At 37.9% G+C, this 12621-nt stretch overlaps 1 protein-coding gene across 6 annotated transcripts in view; it reads left to right on the top strand.

Moving 5' to 3' along the window:
• The window catches only part of LOC139726971 (diacylglycerol kinase beta-like), a 275552-nt gene that overhangs the window by 171224 nt on the left and 91707 nt on the right, over nt 1-12621 (top strand). The gene's annotated exons all lie outside the window — the stretch shown is intronic.

Here is a 12621-nt window from a genome sequence, read left to right as displayed (position 1 = left end):
CCATGGTTGTAAAACATCCATTTTTTTTTAGTTCACTAATCATCTGCTCTACACAAGCAGGCATGTGAGCCATGTAATGGCATTGCAAGTGTCGATGGCATGTGTGATTGTTGTAGTAACAGATTTTCAGTTCATTACATGACGTTTGGTATCTCAGACCTGCATGAATCTGATCTTGATCACTTTAGCTTCACATTGGTGTTATTTCATCTATATTGACTTTGACAATATACAACCTGCCGAAAATGAAGATGTATTGCATCGTCTGCGCACTCTAGGTCACTTTTCTGTACATGATTATACTGCTTTGTAAAAGCTGAAATGACCTGGAAGGGTTATCACTGTACTTCAAAAGGTCACGCTGTTGGTTATGCGGCGATTCACTTCACTTAATTCCGGTCACACATGCACACAACTTGCATTGTTTAAAGCAGGTATTTTGAATTGTGCAGAGCTGGTCAGGCTTTGCGGTTAGAAAATGAAATTATGTTTGGTGGAGATAGAGTGAGGACTCCCTAGGGCTAGCTACGGATTGATGAACCATACTCTAGTCCTAGCATTCTTTTCCTTGTGAGTAAAATGTAAAATTTTGGTAGAATGTGGGAATTTTCAGCAATTCTGTAGCTGTGTCGGGGGGGTGGGGGGGTTCAATAAAAGCATCTATAGGGGTACTTGTCAGATACCTAGCACGGGCTAGTGCAGTTTATAATGGCTTTCCTTTCTTGCATAATGACAAGTGTTGATATGAAAGGAGATTCATGTCCATGTTCACCATGTATTATACATTAATGAAAAGTGAGTGGGTGCTAACGAGGCATCATACCATATGGTTGCCTGGCAGTACTGATGAAAGCTCTACATCCTGTGTTTACACAGCCATTTGTGTAATACCGGTATCCCGTACTCATACTTCCTGTTCCTGTTTAAGGTTATGTCTACATTTTGTTTAAAGCATACCTTTATGGGTTACATTGCTGTATGATGCGTCATGTTGGATGTTGGGTAATTAGAGGGCATTGATTTCGTTTTATGTGTGCAGATGTAAATTCCTTCCTGTTCAAATATTGGCATTGTCCCAGCTGATGTTGGATACAACAATTCATGCCCCACAGGCCTACCCCCAGTTGTTTGCATGGTTGATTATTTTTATGCTGAGCACATAGTGATTCAGACAAAATGTAGGATCTCATATGTGTAAATTCTTTGTAATTTACAAGGGATACATTTAGCCCAGAAACATTACTGTATTTGGTGTAGGTGGGTGTTTTTTTTCCCTTTTTGGTCTTGTTTTTTTTTTTTTTTTTTTTTTTTTGGTGTGTGTGTGTGTGTGTGTGTGTCTAGACTAAAAGCAAGGATACCAAGCAGTAATTGAGTAGAAATATCAGCAAAGATTAAGCAAATAATGATGGAATTATAGCCATTCGAATGGTTAAAAATCATTTAACATTGTATCCAGTTGGCAACATAGGTTCATAGTGATATTTTCGCGCTGTCTCTTAGTGCTTCAAAATAGTTCTAAAATGTGAGTTAGGGATAGAAACAACCAATGTAAAATTTTGAATCAGTATACATTGCAATTGATTTTAAGTGGGCCTATTGTTCAATCATACAAAACGTGAACAATAGTTATAATGAAAATGCTTCTGGACTAAACCGTCTACAGTTATGGTTTATTGAGAAAAAATAGTGATATCTCCTTGTGTTTTAGACTTCATTGGAAAATTTTAACGTGGTAGGATGTTTTGTGATACAACTGACCGGCACATATGCATCAAATGTGATATCTTGAACATTTTTGAAGTCACTGCACACAATGGTAACCACTACATTTTCAAGTTAGCTTCAATAAAGAGAGTCAAATCAGATTAATGCACAGGTGGAGGTTCCATCAATATTGGACCCAAAATAAAGTGATAAGATTTAAAATTTCACATGCCCCCTTTCTCCCACAAAAAGAATGATATCAGGACTACTTATGTAGACAAACTGGAGGGTGCTGCCACCATCACTTCACTGGTCTTCTGTAGACTGGTATACAAAACATCATTCAATTTCATTTCATTCATGAAAAGCGATAAGAATAATTTGTATCCTTACAACAAATCAAAGAAGTTGCCAAAGTTTTGAATTATCTTTAGGAGGAAAGAGTCTCTCATTGCAAAATTGTTTGCCACAATTATCACATTTGAGATAATGTTGTACATGATCTGGAGTGTTGTTAGGTGATGATGTAATGACCTCCTGGCTTCTAATGATATCATGGTTTCACGAAAACATATGAGATACTAATATACTGTAACTTTTTTTATTAGTTTTGATCTGATTTGGATAAAATCTCTGCCATTCTATGTGTGTGATTTGACTAGTCTATCTATCACAGTAAACTTGGACATGGTGTGGAATATGTCACTTTAACTTTCTGACACATGTTTGTGATCAGGGGGGTTGGAGAGACCCCCTCTCTGTTTGAGATTATGGTTCTGACTGAACTCCACAAACTGGTGATGTTGATTGTGGGATTCACGCTAACGTGAATTAGCATCATATACAAATCTTGAGATTTGTTTCATCGCAATTGAAAACTTGAGAGTTTTGCCCTTGTGGATATAAAAATCCCAGTGAATAGCACGATCATCATAGCAATTCAAATCCCCAAGAAATACTATGATTATATCAGAATTATAGCTGCTGCAGTAATATGAGAAATAGCGGGATAACTTGCACCGTGGGGAGTGTGTGAACGCTGAGAGCAAAAATCTCGAGATTTTTTATCATGTCATTCAGACACTCAAGTCACACAAATTGAACAGCGCACAAGCACATGTGCAAGGGTCACCATTTAGGTAGATTTTGCTCACGTGTGCAGTTTGGTTGACAAATTATGGCGATCGACATTTAACATCTGTTTGTCCATCTAAACGGGTGCCAAAATAAAAGATCTTGATGTTTGGATCACGATTGCTATCCCATTATTTTGTCTGTGTGAATGTGACTAGTGGGACAATCAACATTCCTAGTCAAACAGCTCCAGGAGAAGATGTCAAATGGAAATATTAGAGTCAATATATGTCAAATACTCTGTGCATTAAAGCTCTTGTCGTTTCTTTTGTCAAATGTTCAAAAAAAAGAAAAGAAAAGATGAGTGTAATGTGGAATAACACAGCAAGTTGAAAACCAAAGAGGCACCAAGTTAGAGAATTGCGATGCAATTTTTGACCCAACTTCAGTGTCTGCTCTCTTGCGTCTGCTCTTTTCGTTTTGTGCGTCCAAACTTCCCATTCTGTGCATTCTCACTAAACCTGATGTGGAAAGCAATTTAGCATCCCTGTCAACCCTCATTGGACCTAGCCAGAAAAGAATATCTGGTCACAGTTATTGTGCATTTGAAGGAAATAGGAATGTTCGTGCTGACTTTTAATGCAGCAGTTTAGCCACCTAGAGTTTGGCACTGTAGATGCAGTATTGATCTTGGTGAGATCTTTGTTGATAACTCCAGACTGTGAATTATCCTTAGGGATCGAGTGACATTTATGTTTGTTCCTTGCGAAGTATGGAAAAACAAGTTACAATGTGCAAATCCTGCAGGGTTCAGTTTTTTTTATTACATCTGCATAGTAACAAAAGATCCTCCCTCCTTTCCTTGAGCAAGCACCTGGTGCAAAAAGAAAAAAAAACAACAACATCATACACACTCAGGTATACATAACATACATAATGTAGATACACAACAAAGCTCTTCAGTTGAACAACTATGTTTTCAGCATCCAAGATTTTTGCTGGAATTCCAAATTCAGGCCTCATCCGTGACCCGTCTCTCCCAATGCGACACCGATCAATTTCAGGATAATTTTGAACAAACAGTAGCAGGCGGCGAGTCGTTGGAGTCCAACCATGCACAAAGTTTGGGCTCCCGTCTGCTCGCCAATGCTCGAGCAAGAGTGGGAAGGAGAAGGAATCGAACGCAGAATGACAAATTCACTCTGACTGAGGCAGAGTTGGCAAAAAACAAAAAGCAGGAGGGCTGCCTGGGTAGCAGTACGAACAGATTTAGAAAGCACTGACAAGTCTTCAGTACAGGTTTCGATTTTAAACAGAAAGGACCATGTCCTATTCAGGAGCAAGATGAATTAAATTCTAATGTGTCTGTGTGGGAGGCAGATTGTGTGGGGAGCAACTGGGCATCTACTGCTGTTCAATGCAGTCTTGGGTTCCAACACCCTCTTCCCCACCCCCTCTTTTTAAAATGGTGTATGAGAGTTCTCATATGACATGAATTGAATGTAATCCCATGGAATGTTTCACGTCAACATATTTATTACTATTTTTTTTTTGTATCTCAGCTTTGGAGGTGTACACCATGATATGAATTTGGCTTAGAATGTTGCAGTGGCTTTTGTTGTATCTAACCTGCATTCATTTCCACTTCTATATCCTCTCATCATTCATTCACCTTTCATCTCTCAGTCTGTTGGCCAGCAGCCCATTTTTAGTCTATTTTAAATTCCTGCATTCCTCCATCCATTATTTGACTTTTTTTGTTGTAGCCCTTTTCCTGATCTTTAAATGATTCATATTTCCTTTTTCTAGTTCTTCCCTTACCTCCCCATCCGCTATGTACCTTGCCCTTCTCTCAACAAATCAAAACTAAACAAATTCTCCTGTGATTTCTGATTCTTTTTACCCCCCCCCCCCCTTAGCCCACTCACTTATCTCTTACCCTCACTGTGCATAATTTCATATGGCCAGAATCCTTATGCCCCTACACTACTCTCTCTCTCTCTGGGAATGAATGTTGATGTCACAACTACACAGGGCATTGACCAGAGTTCTCTGTCATCTTGCAAAAATGCTGTAGTAGAAATATGATATGGAGGTGACTTTGTGAGGATTGGAATTGTCTGCCATAATATTGCAGCTAGTCCCGTTTTTTCACAATCAAATTGATGTGAAATATTTGGCGGTAAATTAGTTATAGTGGAAAATGATTTTTGTCATAGCAAAATAGCAATGAAAAAAGGAGGTGAAAGACACATGTGGTTGCACTGCAGGGATACTAAGTTACATGTATTTATTGTAGAAGACATGAAGTCAATGACTGAAGATGAGGAATGTAAAAATGGAAGGTGGTAGCTTGGAAGAATTGCACATGCTACATTTTATCAGGCTGCAATATTGTAACCAGGTGCATTTTGATCTGTTTTTGTATGTCTCTTGTGCTTGTTCGTCTTGGTTTCTTTTGTGGTTTTATGATATTGATACCAAAGTGTACAACAATGATGGGATGAGACGGGATTTATGTCAATGATCTGTTACAAATTTAAAAGGTAGGTAAGATTTAATATGATAGTCTGTTCACTGATCATTGGCAAGCTTAGGAAATGTTAATTTGGGGCATATTACCTTTATTTTTTTATGAGCATTTCCTTTTGAAATTAGATTTTCTCTTTAATATTTAATATAAGGCCTTCATATTTCTAATGGTATTCCTTGCATATTCTTCATCTAATTTGATTAGGGAAAGAACATCTGTGTAGAAATTGCTAAAATAAAAAAAAATGAATGTAGATGTTTCCAGCTCTTTATGTAAGAGAGAGAGAGAAAAGAGAGATAGATTAAAATGAGTTGAAAGGAAGATAAATGAATGGATGACTAGAAAGTGAGAGAAAATAGACAGACAAATAGGCACTGCAAATAGCTGGAAATATGCATGAAAATACTCAAGTGGTAGAAATATGGAGATAAAAATGCTCTTGACAGTTTGTGAGAGAGATGTAAATATATGCGTAGAAAGAGATGGCATCCAGAAAATTAGGAAACAGAGAATTCTCAAGTGCATAAAAAGAAGCCCTTCAGTCGTCAGTTTAGTATATATTTGCTAAACTGTCTGACTGCAAACCCACAGATCTGACCCACGTACAGTCGTGATGCTTTTTGTGGCTAATTGCCTGTTTGTGCTTGCTAATGTGTTTAGTTTTGCGTGCTTTTTTTTTTCTTTCATTTGGAGGTGGATTTTTACGAGTTGGCCATGTGGTCAACAGGAAATGTCACCACATTAAAAATTTTGGTGCTTGAGCATTCCAGTCAAACAGCAACCCAAAATGTAACCCATATGAGCAATGGGCTGTAGATTGTGCTGCACATTACAAAGGCTGTGGTGTAATAAGCTATGCAGACATCGACTTTCTGGGCTGCGGTGAGGAATCAAATCATTGATTAGAAGTCACATGACAGATATTGTGGTTTTGCTTCCTGCAGTGAGCATTCTCATTGCAAATTGTCACAGCTAATTTTTGTCAAAGTTAGAAAAAAAAATGTGCTCCAGTCTGCAATTTTTGTGATGATGTTTTGGAGGAGTCTTTTGATGGTTTCAGTTATAACATAAGCATCACTAAGTATTTTTACTGGCAGTGTGTATGGGCCCAATGCAGCACAGATATACTGTATATAGATAGATAGAGAGAGATAGATAGACATATATATATGTATATATATATATATATATATATATATATATATATATATATATACATATATATATGTCTATCTATCTCTCTCTATCTATCTATCTATCTATATATATATATATATATATATATATATATATATCAATATCAATATGCAAATAGGTAGATAAACCATTTCCAAACATTGATCAGTCGTCTCTATTGTGCAATGCGGGCTTATTTCTAGAAATTCTTTTGTCGCACTTCAGAGCAGAAGTACCTTGTTTGTCTTCTAAGGTTAAGATCTGTTCTCAGCACACCCACAGGAAGCAGTGGCAGCTAGTTTTCAAAAATAGCATAATGCATAATGTGCATTGTCACATGGGGTATTAGATCATATTTCACCATCGTGACACTGACACTGATTCAATGATGCAATCAAATGTGCACAGAGTTGCACACAAATACTATGATACCATGAATTTTTGTGTGCATGGAATTTTTGTGACTTTCGCAAGGAGCCAAAATTCACACACACACACACACACACACACACACACACAAATTAAATGCGCACAAGAGTTCTTCTCTTCAATCTATCATGCATTGAATGCCAGTGACAATTCGTGAAAATTTCATGCCACAAAAAGGGCCGTCAGCTCCAATTTGCAAAAATTGTATGCCGCAAATGTTTCTTGTTTTACAGTAGCTGTAATTGTTGGCACACTGCCATTAAAATGCAATTTTACTCCGACTTTGATAGAATGAGAATTAACTCAAACCAGTACAATAGAGGAAAATTTATCAAACTTAGATGTAACATAAGGAAGTCATGAGACTTGACGTGCTTTCTTCAAATCAGCATCATACAGATGCGACCACATACATGTACTGTATAAGCTGTTATTTTCATGAGGGTTTGATTTTTGCGAATTTCGTGAATCACGGTTGGATCGCGAATTTAACAACACATGAAAATGTCTCAATGCGCAAGGGTGATAGCGCATTTATGCTGGCCTTGGCTTCATTTCACGAAGGCAACATCTCGTGAAAATGTCTATGACCTCCTCATTCGTGAAAATATCTGTAAGCAAAAATAACAGCTTTTACAGTATGCAAATAAGATTAGGCAATGGTGTGTTTGACCTCATTGGTCTTCCATTCATCAGCATATTGAAATTGTAGCGAGGATCAAAATTGTTGAAAGTAGTGACGTCACAGCAGGTAATATAAAAATTCAGAATTTGACTGGCTGCCGATGAGGCGACAGTGAAATGTCAGTATGTATTTGCATTTGTAAGCAGACCAAAAAATCAAAAAATGTTACCTTGTATATCAATGCTATGTAATCCTTGGCAGTCACTTGGGAGTTAGATTTTTCCCTCAAGACAATATTTTTAGGAAAATATAACTCCTTATAGATGGGAGAATCAAGTCAAGTGTTAAATTACACCTCTACAAAAGGCAATATCTTTTTACAGTTGTATGGGGGGGGGGGGCATTTCATGAAGTGTTTTGTCAGATATTTTTTTTCTGACAAAGTTGCTCTCAGTCAATGAGATGCAAGAATCTCAGTAGCTTATGATAGTTTGTCAGAAAAAATATTGGACAAAACGCATCTTGAAATGCTCCCCAGATTCCTTTTGTTTCACTTTTCTGTGTGTGTGTGTGTGCGTGCGTGCGTGTGTGTGTGTGTGTGTGTGTGTGTGTGTCCATCCCATGATTAAACAACAGGAACAATTACTCTTTGCACAGGAACAAAAAAAAAACAAAGAACAAGAATGACGGGAAAAAGAAAGTGAAAGAGAAGAAGTACAAGGGTTGATCATGTGTAGGAAGGAGGAATTATATAATCGATTCCCAGCATTTTTAGGGTCCTAAGTGAATATAATGAACTTTGTCATGAGCAAGAGATATCCCTTACCAAAAAAAAAAGTCAAAACACAATACAAACGCTCACACACACACACACACACACACACACAATTTATAGTATGAACAGGTCAATTTTTGTAGAAAGGTAACTCGATCACTTAGCACATTGCCAACAGTCTAATCCTGGTTGGACTACATTGATGTGCTTTGTAAGATGTGAAATGTCTCATTTTATCTTTCTTGAACTTTGAGGTGTTGGACTCTTTGGCTTTTTAAGCAGTAGCAATAATGGGGAACCACAGGAATAGCACCATATTGTATTTTGTAAGTGGGCGACCATGCAACATTGGTATTGTGCTACCCCAAGGCAAACAACATTTTGAAACAACGTTTTGAAACTTTGGATGGGAAGCACCTGTGGTTTCAGAGCAGCAGTATGATTGCACACCACATGGTGGCAGTGGTTTGAGTTGCTCTATCCTTTTCTTCACCTTTCCTATGTCGCTGCACATGTGTAGGATGATTTGATGAGATGAATACATTTGTGAATTCATGAATATCTAGTTCCTGTATCTTCCATGTAGCTTTTCCTGTGAAAATTTGCTACCAGTATCACAACTTGCATCAAATGAAGTGAATACATTTCCAGTATGGTGGAAAATATTGGTTACAATCTTATAGGCAAACAATGGATATTTTGATAATATTCAAAAGCTATATAAGTCATCTGTTCTGTACCCTTGTTCATTGCATTTTTTGTTATTTTGATCAATGTGAAAATATTTTTACTGATGTGAAGGAATAGGGTGTCATAGATCCTGAAACAATAGCACAAGGAATGAGTAAGGCAATTCCTGTGGTTAAATTGAAAACAAAGAAAGCAGCAGCAGTCAAACAGTAATGCCCCCATCCACACACACACACACACGCACACTCAAATCCACTTGCTATAATATAAAGTGTTGACAGAGTACCTTGAAACCCCCTGAGAGCATTGAATGCACATTTATTTAGCGGACAATCACCCAACAATTCTGCATCACCCTCAAGCTCACTGGTACAGCAGAGCCTCGTGGGATACAGCCCTTACAATCAAATGCCAATTGAGAGGGAATCTCAGAAGTAAAGTGGAGTCATTATAGGGCATTGCATATTTGAGCATACAGTTGTAACCTCCACTCTGCAGTGCTATCAATGCTGTTTTGATTTTCTTCCTCTTTAATGCCCTGGGCCAATGTCTCCCTGTTTTCATGTTTGCCCCCAAGCGCTGCTATCTTCGGTACTTGATGCTGGGGGAAGGGGTACTGAGGATATTTTGAGTGTTTTGAACACAAGGCATCATGCAGTTTACATTGTGGAGATGGTCACATATGCAGCAAAGAATATTGATATGATGACCTCTCATTTGAAGATCAGTCACTTATCACATTTGGTAATCACTGCTTGGAAGTTTCTTTTCTTGTTTGCAGGTCATGAACTTCTTTATTCATTTGCCTCGTAATGGTTTAACAACTTCTTGCTTAATGTAAAATTGTTGTAATCCTGAAACAGAAATAAAGGTATGGTGATAGTACTAGAAGCTGAAGTTAGAGATGAATGACACTGGAAATGCATTCATGTTAACAGTAGCATATATATTATTGTTATTATCATCATTACTATTATTGTACACTGCACAATGTAGTTAGTGCCTTTCTAATTCTAGCGGTGTCATAGGTATGGTAAGCAGTCAGCGAGTGTGCTCCATGTGTACACATTGTGATGAGACAGCTATAAGAAATAACCAAATTTTTCTATTTATGCCAAAGTGCAAATGATGATTAATCACCTCTGACTGAGCGTGTTTTCATTTTTCTCATCTTTTTATTTCTTTGAGTCAACCACCTGCTTGCATCTGGTGATATTAAGCCAGTTCCGATGAAATTCGGCCAACCATGTGTGCAGGTAGCACAGCAGCATTGATTATTCACACCCCACATGTGAATGAAGAGGATATTAAAAAGGCAAGAAAACACTCTGGCATCTATCCCTCGCTGACTGTTTACTATGCCGCTTGCCTTTTGCGCCCGGGTGATGCTGAATATGCCCCAGCAGTGTGAACCATCCATGCATGGCATATTTCTTTATTGTCAAGCGGCCGGCAAAACACTCAAACGCGTCTGAGCTCTGTGGTGTAGCTTGCAAGGGATGCGGTATTAAATGCTGATGTAATTCAGTTTGCACCCTATTTGCAGGACCGCAAGCATATTTCAATCAAAGCCGAGGTGTTTTCTTGGTTGGTAGGGGACAGAAGGTGGACGAATGTTGATGATTTGTTTCCAGGCAGCTGTCCACAAAATGGCTCATACCACCTCCCTTTCTCTTTGTCTCTCACTCTCTCTCTCTCTCTATCTCTCACTCTGCTATAGGTAGAAGAAAAGAGTTTGGAAAGTAATATCTGACAGCCAATATTCCATTTCAAAGATGGAAAGACATTTCATATTGATCACTTGTGTTTGGATCTCTCTCTCTCTCTCTCTGCATCTCATCATATGCTGGACTCCAGCATAGACATTGAGATATTTGGAGAAAAGCTGCAGTTGTTTAGATTTGAGATGGACAGATTTGGCAGCAAATTTCAGCATGTAACTGCCTCTGATGAGCAAATATGATACATGATGCCATGGAGCATGTAACCAAATTCACTACATTTCATATGATTTTTTGCTGATTGTACACTTGTATTGTATGTTAAGTTTCTCCGTCTAAGGCCTCTGTACACCAAGCACACTAACGGCAACAGTCTTTTTTTCTTTTTTTTTTTTTGCTATCGCTTGCCAAAAGGAACCATGTTTGGTTCTGTTGAAAAAAAAAAAAATCAATAATTTGGATCCAAAATCACCAAAAATTTTTGTCCTTAGGTCAAAATCAAGAGCAGAAAAAATCATCAGTTTAAGAATTATTTTGTAACAAATTTATTAGTGGGGAACAGAATCAGACATACCAGGTAGTTCCTTTTGGCACACCATAGTAACAAAACAGGCTGTTGCCGTTACCATGTTTGGTGTGCGGAGGCCTTTATTCTGACTTTGTCTGATCTGTCATGCTTGTGGGAGTTATGATATCTAGTTTTTTGTGTTACTGTGATAAATTGGATGGAAAGAAGTTTAGGCTAGAAAAGGGAAAGAATAGGTGACTAAGCCCCTCCCCCCCCCCCCATCACTTCCATGCAATTTGCAGTATGTCACCATCTTAGTTAGATAACAAAACATATCGTGCTGTGTTATACACAGACAGTGACCTCTGTGTGTGTGTAAACTGAGATGATATTGTGCTATTTAGTGACATGGAAAACAAATAGAATATCTGTTTACTGCAAAATTAAAACTTTTTTTTCAGTGATATCTATGCACTTCCATTCAGATCAAACCAAAGACATCAGGTCAATTAGGTATGAGTGTATAATGTAACAAAAAACTGGTCCCTTTTACCATTACACCATGTAACATATCCATGAAGACCCTGAAGATCATGTAAGATATACATGGGATGGTTTGATGTTTTTTTCTGTATTAAATCTCTTAACTCCTACATAAGATTAGTTATCACATGTCAGTGTGTTGTGTACTCTGGAAATTGACTTCAGTTTTAGTGTGAGAGGCCAAACTTGCTCAGTACAGACCAATACAATAAATGAGTATGTCGGTGAAGAATTGAGTAAAGCAACAAATTAAATATAGAACAGAATAAAGGTATGCATGTGTTATCGAATTCAAAATGTATAGATCAACAAGATGGACACCTTCATCTTTATGCCATTTTTTCCACTGAAGCCATCACCAACCGAGAATGAAACTTAGTTTGAAGTTATGCTATACACACTTTTACTAATGCATGCTCTTCATTTTGTACATAGTTTCTTGCTTACTTCCCTGCCCCTAACATCCCAAATCCATAGTGCACAAAGTTAATTAAGGTCTTTCCCCCCCCCCTTTTTCAGAATCAAATAAGGGCAGAGGGAGATGCAATCATGTTGACAGGAGGTAATTGCACATATCAGCAGCCATTTGGGCGCAGTTAGGACGCGTTAATGACATCACACAAATTTAGAAGTGTAATTGGCAACCATCACGCAAGAGGCGAGGAAGAATGCTTACTGCACTACTCAGATTTTTTCCTTTGTCTCTCTCTCTCTCTCTCTCCCTCTCCCCCCCCCCCCCTTTCTGTTTGAGTAGGGTCATTAAAAACTGTGTTAGATAGTCATTATTAATAATGTACCGCTCACACCATGTCGTGCAGGTACTGAATGGGACTTAATTGTAAT

Source organism: Diadema antillarum, unplaced genomic scaffold (genome assembly GCF_040938485.1).
Source record: "Diadema antillarum isolate AM-2024a unplaced genomic scaffold, OU_Dant_1.0 scf00000001, whole genome shotgun sequence".
NCBI lineage: Eukaryota > Metazoa > Echinodermata > Echinoidea > Diadematoida > Diadematidae > Diadema > Diadema antillarum.
This window is presented reverse-complemented; position numbering and strand designations above follow the sequence as displayed.